We start from the raw sequence: 14127 nt of genomic DNA on the forward strand, positions 1-14127 counted from the left end.
AGATTGTATCTGCTGGTTTCTAGCTGATCTGATGCTCGGCACTTTGTACCTCTCCAGGGCAGAGCGCCTGATTGACATAGTTGGGTGCCGCAGTCTGTACACTGTAATCTCTCTATCTCCTTATCTCATAGCTTCCATCTCTTTCTCTAAGTGCATAACCTCTGTTATCTTATCTGCCCCCTACCACTATCACAGGCTACCCCCTCACAATGGCCTCATCAAAGGAGGACAATGCCACATTTCCATCGTATATAAACTTTATTACAAAGTAATTGGCAAACACTGGCTTTACCTACAGAGGACCCTTCACCTTATGTCAATACAATGAGGGCGCTCAGCCATGCGCACATTGTGTGTCTCTTTTGAAGTCGCTCGGAGGTATGGTTTGGATTAACAGCTGTGCAAGTATGGACAATATATAGACAAGGAGCATGCAGAACCTCGGAAATCCTCAGCCGTAATTCTACTTAACTGTCTTGCTGCCATAGGAATGGCCTCTAAGAAACAGATGCCTTTGAAATGAGATATCTTAACATTTTTATGCCTCGGAAAAAATGTCATCCATGCCTGTCAACTGACTGAGAAAATATCCACTTCTTAGTCATTCGAAAAAAGGGGTCCTCTATTTTATTTATTTTTTTTAAGAAAAATCATTACTAATGCTGTCTAAGATATCATCGATACCTGATAAATGACTGACTTTAAGAAATTACCCTGTTCTTACACATTCGAAAACTAAGAGGGATTCTCCATCCCAATTAATTTATTATTTTATTTTGTACAAAAATCTGATTACTAATGCCATCTATGTCATCCACACCTGTACAATAGGTATTCCGAAATTATTCAATTCTCAGTCATATTAAAGGGGTACTCCGGCAGGGGGGGCATTTTTTCCTGGGACCGGGGAGGAGGGAAACGACGTCCACTCACCTCCCCGGATCCAGTGGCGGGTCCCACATCGTGGCTTTCCGGTCCCCGGGACCTGCCGCTTTACGGGATACTTTTTTTTTTTTTTATCAACCGATTTTTTTTTTTTTATCAACCGATTTCACAGTAAGTGCGGGTTTACACTACGGAATTCTCGCAGACAATGTCCGCGGAATTACGTCAGCTGTCCGCCCGCACATCTGGGCGCCTTTCCGCCGGACCCATAGACACCATTCTATGGGCCGGCGTATTCCGCTATACGCAGAAAGAAGTGTCATGTCACTTCTTTCAGCGGATCGCGGAATACGCCGGCCCATAGAATGGTGTCTATGGAGCCAGCGGAAAAGCGCGTTCCCGTGCGGGCGGACAGCTGACGGAATTCCGCGGACATTGTCCGCGAGAATTCCGTAGTGTGAACCGGCCCTTATATGGATTTGTAAATTAATTCTAGTTAAAAATCTCAAGTCTTCCAGTACTTATCAGCTGCTGCATGATCTGCAGGAAGTGGTGTACTCTTTTCAGTCTGACACACTGCTCTCTGCTGCCACCTCTGTCCACGTCAGGAACTGTCCAGAGTAGGAGAGGTTTTCTATGGGGATTTGCTACTGCTCTGAACAGTTTCTAACATAGACTGGAGATTTTTAAACAGAAATTACAAATCTATATAACTTTCTGAAACCAGTTGATGTAAAAGGAAAAGATTTTTGCTGAAGTACCCCTTTATACATATATGACTGTTAGAGAAATCTGATTACTAGTGCCATTTAGGTTGGGGAATGTCATGGAGTCAGTTTTACAATAGTCGGCGACATTGGCGCTTGTTTGCAGTGCCTTTACATGGCACAACAAATCAAGTGGCCGGACTGTACAAACAATCCTTATATCATTCGTGCAGCCCTAGAAGTCTCCAGATTAATAGCACTGCATACTTACCATCTGGACTGCTGTGATCTCTAGTCCTCCAGCTGTATATTCAGGCCCCACCTCCTCTGGCTGTCAGTCATTCTGGAGGAGGTGCCAGCTTAAAGATCCAACAGCTGCTGAGAATGGGACAGCCGCATGCTGGATCACAAGCAGCACTCATGGTAAGTATACACTGCTTGTGATCTGGAGACTGACAGCACATAGATATATATAGACATAGACATATCTATGTATACATATCCGTGCTGTCAGTTTCCCTTTATCGTTATCAGGCACACATAACCCTGTTTACACGGAAAGATGTGCGGCCGATAGCGATAAATCTGGCATTTTCACGCCCCTCGGTCAATCAATGTAACTTTTACCAGATTATCAGAACACTCCTGGCTACTAGTCGGCCTGTGTAAAGGCCCATTAACACAAGGTAGCTTTAGCAGTGAAATAGGAGAAAGTGAGGCCATTATGGTGTCATGTGACTTTACTCAACAAGTGTTTGGTGTCATCATAATCTTAAAGGGCCGATACACAGTATATGTCAGCACTAATGCACTTTTAAGGCCCTAAAGGCGTCAGATTGTCTTAGGACCCCCAGTAAAGTTGGAATGTACCATGGACAACAATCTAGGAAGGGTTTTATGGCATCCTGTTTACCTCTCATATAGCTCTCCCCTCCCCCTCCCCTCTATTATGGCCACTTCCATGTTTGACCTCTTAAGCGCTGGACTATAATTATCGGTGTTGAGAAGTCGTAATTAAACGCCATACCTCAAGCCTTTTCCCTTTACAGCTGACGTCCCCAATTCATTTGCACCAGCTTGTCGGAGATGGCCGTAAGTTATTTATGAAGTGGCTGGGAGGTTAGATGGGTCAAGTTAGAGTCCTGCAGCTGCGCTCCTAATAATTTCCCCGCAGACGCCAAGGGGGTCAAGTATAAAAGTTTTTGCTTCAATGTCGGACTTCAAAATTAAAATTTATCGGGGTTCTCTGCCATCCTGGATTTCTCCTTGAAATGCCACCATTTTGCTAATTGTCCCTCCCCAGTGCTTCTGGCTTCAGGTCTCCCCTATAAGGTCCAGCTTGCTGAGATTTGTAGTTCTACAGGAGTTGTAGAGCGGCATTTTCTTGAGACCTGTCAGAGCCTGTGTACACGGATGTAATCATTCGCCAGTAATGAATGGCATGTGTGGATAAAATGGCTCCTGCTACAGATATGCATCTCCCCATCGCCCGTAAATCACTCAGTCCCTGACAGTTGTCCCATGTCCTCCTACGTATCACATATCATACAGTAGAGGAGGGCACACGTGTGCTCACCGGCCGTACACATTACATCTAATGTGAATAGCGGCCTCCTGACCTTCTCCAGTATTGGCTTACGTCCCTCTCCCTATGGTGAATACATGCACGCTCAGCATAGTGGAGTGTTCACATGTATTGGAGTAACAGCTACCAGCCAAATAAGGTATATGACCACATATAACACATGTGATACTGCTTACTGAGCTGCTGTATCTAAGCCTGTCATGTCACATATTGTCTACTACATCACTATACCTAAGACAGTGTAACCTGTGTGACACTGACTGCTGGACATGTGTATCTAAACTCCTCATGTGCTATTGTCTCCTGAGCTACTGTATCCAAGTCTGTCACATCTGATACTCACTGCAGGGCTATTGTATCCAAGTCTAATACTTGTGATAACATCTGCAGTATCTAATCCTATCATGTTTGATACACTGCAATCATGTGTGATACTGTCTGCAGAGCTGTTGCATCTAATCCTGTCATGTTTGATACTGCCTGCTAAACATGTGCTGAGCTTCTGTATCTTAACCTATCCGATGTGATACTATCTGCTGAGGCAATGTATTTAAAGGGATTATACTAAAATTACACTTTATGACCAGTCCCCAGAATAGGCGATGAGCCCCTGCCCATCAGACACTTTTCACCTTCTTTGCGGAGAAGTTATATGATAAAATCTTGGGATAACCCCTTTAAGCCTTTCAAGTGCAATGATACATAAGCCTATCACACATGATATAATCTCAGCTGGTGTATCTAAGTCAGCTGGTGTATCTAAGTAGAGGGTATTTGCCTTTGCCAGTTTTTATTATATAGTAGGCTGGCCCTTTAAACAACAATAATTGCCCGCCATCTCTTCCCTATACTTTTGGTCCCATCCGAGGTCGATCACCTCTGACCCTCTCCCCCTCCCACTCCTTCCGAGGTGATTATGAGGGGCTGCTCTGTGGAATTCCAGGTAATCATCTAGTTTCCTAAGAGGCTGATGTGAGTGGGCTTGTGTCAACAAGTGTGTGGGCCGCCTGGGCCCTCAACCATTCCTCCCTCCCTGGAGCTCTCATGGGTCTCAATGGGGCCTAAAAAGCTGATTAATAATGCAGAAAAAGGAAAAATATGGTGTGTCTACCACCAAGCCACGTCTCCCCACCACAAGGGCACCCAACCCTGAGCTTAATACTTGTCTGACAGTCTGGTTGCTATGGATACTCATTTATAATGGGTCATCATGGCAGTATGTCCCTAGGAGGTTACCCACAATTCTCTCCTCCTTCTCTTCCCCCATGAATGGTATGGCCACCTTTAGGGGTATCACCTATCTGTAGTTGTCGGGGGTCCTGGTGGTGCACTCTACCTCTTCTCTTACTTCTCTGCCCATAGGAGTATAACGAAAGCCTCATCTATATTCCAGGCCGCAGCATTATGCCCCAGGCGGGGATATTTCAGGCCACGCAGATGTCCTCACGAGCCCAGAACGTGTTAACGCTCCCTATTTTAGATACCATGTCTTTCATGAATAATAAAAATATTATTTTTAGACCGGCGGAAAATGCACCAAAGCCCAAACCACAGGTGGGAGCAGTAAATAAGCATAGGAAATCCAGATCTCATTACCTCACCGGCTATATTTATCCAATTATAGACAGTATACAGTAGGTCAGAAGGACATGTGGACGGTCAGACTTCATTACAGTAGTGGCACAAAGATGGGACTATGATGGGGGACATTACACTGACTTACATGATGGGACTATGATGGGGACAATACACAGACTTACATGATGGGACTATGATGGGGGACATTACACTGACTTACATGATGGGACTATGATGGAGGACATTACACTGACTTACATGATGGGACTATGATGGAGGACATTACACTGGCTTACATGATGGGACTATGATGGGGACAATACACAGACTTACATGATGGGACTATGATGGGGGGACATTACACTGACTTACATGATGGGACTATGATGGGGACAATACACAGACTTACATGATGGGACTATGATGGGGGGACATTACACTGGCTTACATGATGGGACTATGATGGGGACATTACACTGACTTACATGATGGGACTATGATGGGGGACATTACACTGACTTACATGATGGGACTATGATGGGGACATTACACTGACTTACATGATGGGACTATGATGGGGACATTACACTGACTTACATGATGGGACTATGATTGGGGGGACAATACACTGACTTACATGATGCGACTATGATGGGGACATTACACTGACTTACATGATGGGACTATGATGGGGGGACAATACACTGACTTACATGATGTGACTATGATTGGGGGGGGGGGGGGCATTACACTGACTTACATGATGGGAATAAGATGGGGGGCAACTTTCAGTTGTGCAGGGACCCCACCTCCCCCTTCTTTTAGGCCTGCTCATATCATGACTATCATAGCTCACAATTACTGGTGGATTATAAAGGGGGGTTATGATGACTGTACGTCCGACAAGTGACAAAAGACAGGTAGGTATTTAACAGGGGTGACTGCAGAAGTGCAGCTCTGGAGCATAGGCTGCAGTTAATGCTGGATCTCCATTAAAAGGATTCTGTAGCCATAACTAAATTAAGGAGGTTAATGAACTGCTAAGTGACATCTCACCCAGACACCTCCGCCCCTCTCTTACCACCCCCTGGGGCTCATCAGGGCACATCCTGGTGCTAAACCCTTCCAGATGTCTCACACACACACACACACACATTATGGGGGCTCCCAGCAGCAGAGCCCCCCATCCATTGTCCAGGCTGGACGCCCCCTTTAAGTGTCCCCAGTGATCACCATGATGCTGCGGTCACAATGTGACAATGTTTTTCTTCCTCTTCTTCTCTCTGGGGGGATCAGGGGGGGAAAGTCTCCAGATAAACAATTAGCTGGGAAATAAACCCCTTCTGAGAAACCTCCAGATAAGATCTGAGTGAGAGCAGGGAACAGATGGTGAGGAGGAGGAGGAAGATGAGGTCACAGCAGCAAATGGACACAACACCCCTCATCCTCCAAACAAGTATAGATACAGGCCGGCTCAGATAACAGCCCGGAGCACTGCACACCCTGTGTATCTAAGCTTGTCATATGTGATACTCTCTGCTGAGCTGGTGTATCTAACAGGCCTGACCAGTGTGATACTCTCTGCTGAGATGGTGTATCTAACAAGCCTGACCAGTGTGATACTCACTTCTGAGATGGTGTATCTAACAGGCCTGACCAATGTGATACTCTCTGCTGAGCTGGTGTATCTAACAGGCCTGACCAGTGTGATACTCTCTTCTGAGATGGTGTATCTAACAGGCCTGACCATTGTGATACTGTCTGCTGAGCTGGTGTATCTAACAGGCCTGACCAGTGTAACACTCTCTTCCGAGCTGGTGTATCTAACAGGCCTGACCAGTGTGATACTGTCTGCTGAGCTGGTGTATCTAACAGGCCTGACCAGTGTGATACTGTCTGCTGAGCTGGTGTATCTAACAGGCCTGACCAGTGTGATACTGTCTGCTGAGCTGGTGTATCTAACAGGCCTGACCAGTGTAACACTCTCTTCTGAGCTGGTGTATCTAACAGGCCTGACCAGTGTGATACTCTCTTCTGAGCTGGTGTATCTAACAGGCCTGACCAGTGTGATACTCTCTGCTGAGATGGTGTATCTAACAGGCCTGACCAGTGTGATACTCTCTGCTGAGATGGTGTATCTAACAAGCCTGACCAGTGTGATACTCACTTCTGAGATGGTGTATCTAACAAGCCTGACCAGTGTGATACTCACTTCTGAGATGGTGTATCTAACAAGCCTGACCAGTGTGATACTCTCTTCTGAGCTGGTGTATCTAACAGGCCTGACCAGTGTGATACTCATTGCTGAGATGGTGTATCTAACAGGCCTGACCAGTGTGATACTGTCTGCTGAGATGGCGTATCTAACAAGACTGACCAGTGTGATACTCTCTTCTGAGCTGGTGTATCTAACAGGCCTGACCAGTGTGATACTCTCTGCTGAGCTGGTGTATCTAACAGGACTGACCAGTGTGATACTCTCTTCTGAGCTGGTGTATCTAACAGGACTGACCAGTGTGATACTCTCTTCTGATATATCTATCTCTATATGATATTTTTAAATAGAAGTAAATTACAAATCTATATAACTTTCTGTCACCAGTTGATATGAAAGAAAATGATTTTCACTGGAGTGCCCCTTTTAAGCAAGTGTATCTAAGCATGTCATGTGTGATACACTCCTAAGATGGTGTATCTAATAAGCCTGGTTTGTGTGACAGTGTGTGCTGGGTCTTTGTATGCGAACTGTGTGATATGGTCTTCTGAGCTACTGTATCTAAGCCTATTATCTGTAAGGCCAGTGTATCTAAGATTATCATGTATTATATTGTAAAATGGGCGACTGCACCTAGGACCACCATGTGGAATACTACCTACTATGCCAGGGTATCTAAATCTGCCATGTGTGATACAGTCTTCTTAGCTCATGTAGCTAAGCATATACTGTGTCACAGCATTATATGTGTCTCTAAATTTCTCATATTATACTGTCTGCTGAGCTGTGTATCTAAGCCTATCATGTGTGACACTGTCTTCTGAGCCAGGAGTATCTAAGCCTTATATGTATGATACTGTCTGCTGAGCTGTGTATCTAATCCTTTGATGTGTGATGCCATGTGTTGAGCGGTGACACTTTTATCCTCTGAGCTGTGTATCTAAGCCATTCCAGTGTGATACAGTCTCCTCCCAGGCTGATATAGTACAGACCTGTGGGAATGTAATGTAATGTCTGCTTGTCTTACTACAAAATGACAAATTATAAACCGCATATTATCACGGCGGTCCATCAGACGGATGCTGCGCCGCTTATCGTGACCACAAGCGATATCAATCACATCATCCTGTTACAGCAGGGCCTTTCATCTACAACATATGGAAAGCAGGGACATTTAAAGGGGTTGTTCACCAAAAAAAAAATCTCATTCACATCAACTGGTGCCAGAAAGTGGCTGAAATTTGTAATTTACTTCCATTAAAAAATCTCCAGTCTTATCAGCTGCTGTATGTTCTACAAGAAGTGGTGCATTCTCCCCAGTCTGACACATTGCTCTTTGCTGCCACCTCTGTCCATGTCAGGAACTGTCCAGAGAAGTAGAAAATCCCTATAAAAAAAACCTCTCCTGCTCTCCTGACTGAAAAGAATACAACACTTCCTGCAGGACATACAGCAGCTGATAAGTACTGGAAGACGAGATTTTTTTTTTTTTTAATAGAAGTAAATTTCAAATCTCTGTCACTTTCTGGCAACAGTTGATTTTTGGGGGGGTGAATAACCTCTTTAAAGTGACAGGACCCTAATTATTGTCATAGGGACAGGATAGGGAACCTTCGGCCCTCCAACTGTTGCAAAACTACAACTCCCATCATGCCTGGACAGCCTTCGGCTGTCCAGGCATGATGAGAGTTGTAGTTTTGCAATAGCTGGAGGGCCCAAGATTCCCCATCCCCGTCATAGGGTGATCTCTCCACCATCAGACCGAAACGCGTCAGTTCGTTCCCTTTTTTTTCCGAATTCCCGCAGCTCTAGTTCCTGTTGTCTAGGAAATGGATGGGGACAGATGATAAGGGATTATCTCCCATTATCCTCTGGGTGTAATGTAAGGCATGGCTCCCCTCTGACAGGAGGTCTGCTCTCCAGTCCTCTCTCAGGAAGTAGGGGATAAGTTGGATGTCAGCTCTGGAGATTCTCCTTGAGTGTGGAGCTAGAAAGTGATCCTGCACAGACAGCAGCAGACACAGCCCTAATTCACTTCCTCTCTTCACAAGCCGTAAGTGGGGCTAAAAGGGTCATCCCGGGACGCTGCTCCTCTTTGTGCTGCCATTACCCATGGCAGATGACGAGAGGGCCACTTGTCCCATTTCCTGGGGCCATTTACATCTTAAAGGGGTTGTTCACCAAATTTATTTCTGGTGCCTGAAAGTTATATAGATATGTATTTTACTTCTATTAAAAAAAAAAATAAAAAAAAATCTCCAGTCTTCCAGTACTTATCAGCTGCTGTATGTTCTGCAGGAAGTTGTGTATTCTTTCCAGTCTGACACAGTGTGCTTTTTTTGCCACCTCTGTCCATGTCAAGAACTTTCCAGAGCAGCAGCAAATCCCCATAGAAAACCTCTCCTGCTCTCCAGACTGGAAGGAATACACCACTCCCTGCAGGACATACAGCAGCTGATAAGTATTGGAAGACTGGAGATTTTTTTTTTCTATAGAAGTAAATTACTAATTTCTGGCACTTTCTGACACCAGTTGATTTGATTTTTTTTTTGTTATGAACTATCCCTTTAAGCCCAAATGAGTCAAACTCATGATCCTTGAGATGGTCTAGGGCCTGTGTTTCCTGAACTTTTTGAGTATTTGAGGTAAGCCTAATAAAGGCATATGAAACGTATATGAACTTCGTGAAGAGTCCCACATCATGTCAGGACTGGTTTAGGGGATCCTACTTGGGGTTCTAGCCATTAGTTTGGGCATCCTATAGTCTCTACCTATAAGTAATGCAGATAACATTGATATATAGGGGAAACAACAGCCCTGCCAGGATGCACTCACTATATGAGTGGTATATGGATGTAAGGTATATTGACGACGCTTTTTTTGCCTAAACCATTGAGAGATGAAGAACTTAATGACCTACGTAATCCAAACTCTACGCAGAGTGCCCACATCATGTTAGACAGGGTCAGCCCGTAAGGTATCCAAAATAATTTATTATGGACCCAGAAAGAGTTTGGGGACTACCCTGCTAATATGTCCCTATTGCACAGGAGGAAGATATGTCTCTTACCTTCAACCTTGGCACCATTTAGCTGCAGGTAGTAGGTTACTCCCTGGTCCGGTAAGACCGTTAAGAGCACTGCCCTGCCCCATAGTGCTGATCTGCCCCCGGCCAGCCTGCCCCTTCTTTAACTATAGCCAATGGAGGTGGTCAGCTGGAGGCAGGTCAGATTGGCGCTATGGAGGCGGGCAGTGCTCTTAACAGTCTTACCGGAACAACCTATTAACTGCAATGGACTGGCACAGAGGAGGAAGGTAAGAGACATACCTTCCTTCTATGCTATAGGGACATAGCAGGAGATTAGATTCGTCCATCCTGCTCATGGTTCCCCTTTAAATTTTTGTATAGTTTAAGCTAGAGCTGTAAAGAACATAGATAACATTCATATATAAGAAAATCAATCTCTTACAGGACACACTCACCGTATGTCTGGCATTTGCGGGTAAGGTATATTGACGATGTTTTTTTTTTTTTTCTTTTTTTCTTTTTCAACCATTGAGAGATTAAGAGGTTAATTACACACATAATGCAAACTTAGGGCCCTATTCCACGGGACGATTATCGTTCGCATAATCATTAACTATAAACAATCTTAACGGCCGCTATTGCGAAAGACCTGAAATGGTTCACCCATTTACATGGAACAATAATCGTTACCTATGATCGTTCTTGCGGTCGTCTTGTCGTCGCTATTGGGTTAGTCACTACTGCGTACGACCGAACGACTTCTTATTCAATGCGAACGATTTGCGAACGAGCAACGATAAAAATAGGTCCAGGTCTTATTAAACGATCAACGATATCTCGTTCGGTTGTTAATCGTTAACTGCTATTCAAACGAACGATTATCGTTTAGATTCGAACGATTTAACGATAATCTGAACGAAAATCGTCCCGTGGAATAGGGCCCTTACTGTAGAGGGTGTTACCTCACTGTCCACATCATATCCGAATGGCAAAACTATGGACAGTGTAAAAGATGGACAAAACCAGGCAATATGGACCCAAAAATAGTTTGCGGGTCCTAGCCATATGTTTGTATATCTTCTAGTCCACACCTGTAAAGAATGTGAATAAACAATAGACCACCATATGAAGGGTATATGTAAGGTATATAGATTACGTGTTTTTTTTTTTTTTTTTTAAGATTACGGGGTTAATAGCACACGTGATCCTTCTGTGGTAACCCTAACATGGCTGTCTGAATCTGAGGACCTGGGTCCTGGCAGCCATATGTTTCGGTGCCCTAGGGGTAGACATTTTTAGGCACAATTGTTGTAATTGTTTAGTTCCTCTTGTGTTTTGTTTTGTTTTTTGTTCCTTTTATGTCTGGAGGCAAATGGAAGTCTCTATAGTGAAGATTATGATTTTCTTCTGGGCATCTTTTCTACCATTTAAGATTAGAGGGATTTCACTTAACCTTTGGCGTCTCAGCAAAAACACCATTGATCATGACAATAGAGGAGAAGATATGGGATATCCTTGGTTATCAGGGTATTGATTAGCAGGAAGGTGAACAATTATTTCTCATGTAGCTGTAGCAGATATGGAGATTGTGGGATTAGAACAGGGATGGGGAACCTTTGGCCCACCAGCTGGTGCAAAACTACAATTTCTATCATGCTAAAGCTTTGGCTGTCCAGGCACGATGGGAATTGTAGTTTTGCACCAGCTGAAGTTCCCCATTCCTAGGTTAGAACATACTGGCCTCATGGGGCAAGACAATCCTTTTAGGGTACAAACACACACACCTTATATGCAGCAGATTTGATGGTGCAGATTTGATGCTGTGTACAGTTATTTAGATCTAATCTGTTGCGTATTTGCTGCGTATCACAGCAGTAAATACGCTGCGTATACGGTGTGTGGGTTTATACCCTTAAAGTTTTTACATGGCTTAGAACTTTTCTCGCCTGTAGTACCACTTTTCACCAATGCTGCCGCAGTGTTTTTCATAGACCTCAATGCAACAGCGCCCCCAGCTCTCGTCTAAGAATTATTGTAAAAGGCAGTAACAGAGGGTTATGCTGACGCTATAGAGAGATAGAAACTGTATAATAAAGGGAGAAAAGGAAAGAGAGAGCACAGACTGAGAGTTACAAAGTGAAAGAAGCAGGGTCCACAGCAGCACAGAGCGTTTCAGGACATCATGCTGATGCTGTGGAAGGATAGAAACTGTATAATAAAGGTAGGAAAGAGATACATAGGGTGCCAACAGCACAGAGTATGTCAGGACACGTGTGGTGATCCTATGGAAGGTTAGCGACAGAATTACGAAGTGAGGAAACGCAGAGAAGCACCGAGGGACGCAGAGATCCTGTATAGTTCCAAGTTCTTATACTTGGTTTGTAATGTATGTGGTATATGACAGATAGTATATACTCTATAGACAAGTGGCGCTGATGTGTGTGCATATATATATATCACCTGTGAGCAGATATCTGTCAGCTTCTGCAGTGGAGGCAATGAGGCCCATCTCACATGTTTGCACATGACCTCCTCCATCATCCCTGGGAGCCTAGGGGGGGAGCAGAGTTTAGTGAAATACATGTCATCTCATCAGATATGTACCTATACCTGCCCCAAGTCCTGACCCCCCCGGGAGGCCAAAGCAAGGAGATGTTCACTGTCACAGATCCATCATACCGCCAGGAGCTGTCCATCAATCCGCCCTCACTGCCCTGCTGAAAAGCTTCCCAGAGTGTACATTATACTCATAAACAATAGTAACAAACCCTCAGCTGTGAGAAGTGCAGGGTCTAAAATTATGTTAGTAAAGAACATTGACGGCAGGCAGAAATCTATGGAGTGAAGCATAAAGTATATTGGAAACCTATTGTAATGTAAATCCACCCCCGATTCCTTACAAGCCCTGATCCAGCACACCGTGTCCCGGCTCTGGGGGCCATGATCTATTTATACAGAAGACACAACATCTCTATGAAGGAGCGGTGACGGGAGGCTGACAGACATATGTGCAGTACAGCTGTGCGGCGGCGGCTTCCACATTCCTCCAGCACAGACCCCCATTGTTCCTACCTTTAATGGATAAAGGATATTGTGGGTTTTCTGGGAGTTCAGAGTTACAAAGTTATTAAGTCAGGATTTTGGCTGCCGTCCCCCTGTAGCATAGCACCGTATATGGATCGGCCTGGTATGGCCCACATGGAGCCTGATCATCATCTTCTCCAAGTAGGAGCGCTCCTTTTCTTGTCTTTATCATTGCAGTCTTGTCCTTACGTTGCTCCGTCTCCGGGTGATAAACCTGTCGGTATTGTGGACGTGGCCTGTGATGGCTACAACACTGAAGAAGCTTCTAAAGTCCAAATAAAGTCACAAGGAAGATGAGTGACACCTTCAGTGATCTGATCCCATTGACTTTTGGTCTTGTGAGGTTCATGTGTATCCAAAATTACAAAGTATCCAAAGGTCCATCATCTTGGACTTCTTGACCCAAGATGAAACCTTTAATTTTAATTCTAGATTATGACCAGATTACAATGTGGTGAACGAGAGAGTCACTATACCCCATGTCAAATTTCTGGTCAACCAGCAAAGGTATTAGAACTTGATTTCGGTGGGATGAGCCAACGACCTAACTTGTACACTGGCCACCTGGCTCCCTGGCAGTAGAAGTGAGCAGAATCAGCCATATTAGAGTTCAAGTAAGGTAAAGAGTAGGAGGCAACCATACATTGGCAACTTTAGAGAGTCCGGACTACTTTAGTCTAAGGTGTATGTTGTATCTGGTGATGGATCATGCTAAATCTCGAGCTAGAAGGATCAGTACTTCTTTCCATCTACTTCTATTTATGCATCTTGTACACATCTCGAGCTGCATTCACACTTCTGATGGTTGCCGTGTGAGATCTGTCAGCACTGTATTGACATTAAAACCCTTTCATCTTAGTACGATTCCCCATATACCCATCATCCTGTACATCATATACATATTAGATAGCTGTAAAGTTCCTACAGTTTTGGCCAAAAGACTAAAAGGAAACCAGCAGGATTGTGAATGCAGCTGTGGATGTAAGGCCAGATGTACATCAAGGTCAGTAGAGCACCACTAAAGCAGCTGATGAAAATGTTCTTT

At 44.4% G+C, this 14127-nt stretch overlaps 1 protein-coding gene across 1 annotated transcript in view; it reads left to right on the forward strand.

Moving 5' to 3' along the window:
- SEPTIN12 (septin 12) overlaps window positions 1–14127 on the forward strand; it is a 65091-nt gene that overhangs the window by 16096 nt on the left and 34868 nt on the right. The window lies entirely within an intron of this gene.

Source organism: Dendropsophus ebraccatus, chromosome 9 (genome assembly GCF_027789765.1).
Source record: "Dendropsophus ebraccatus isolate aDenEbr1 chromosome 9, aDenEbr1.pat, whole genome shotgun sequence".
Classification (NCBI taxonomy): Eukaryota; Metazoa; Chordata; class Amphibia; order Anura; family Hylidae; genus Dendropsophus; species Dendropsophus ebraccatus.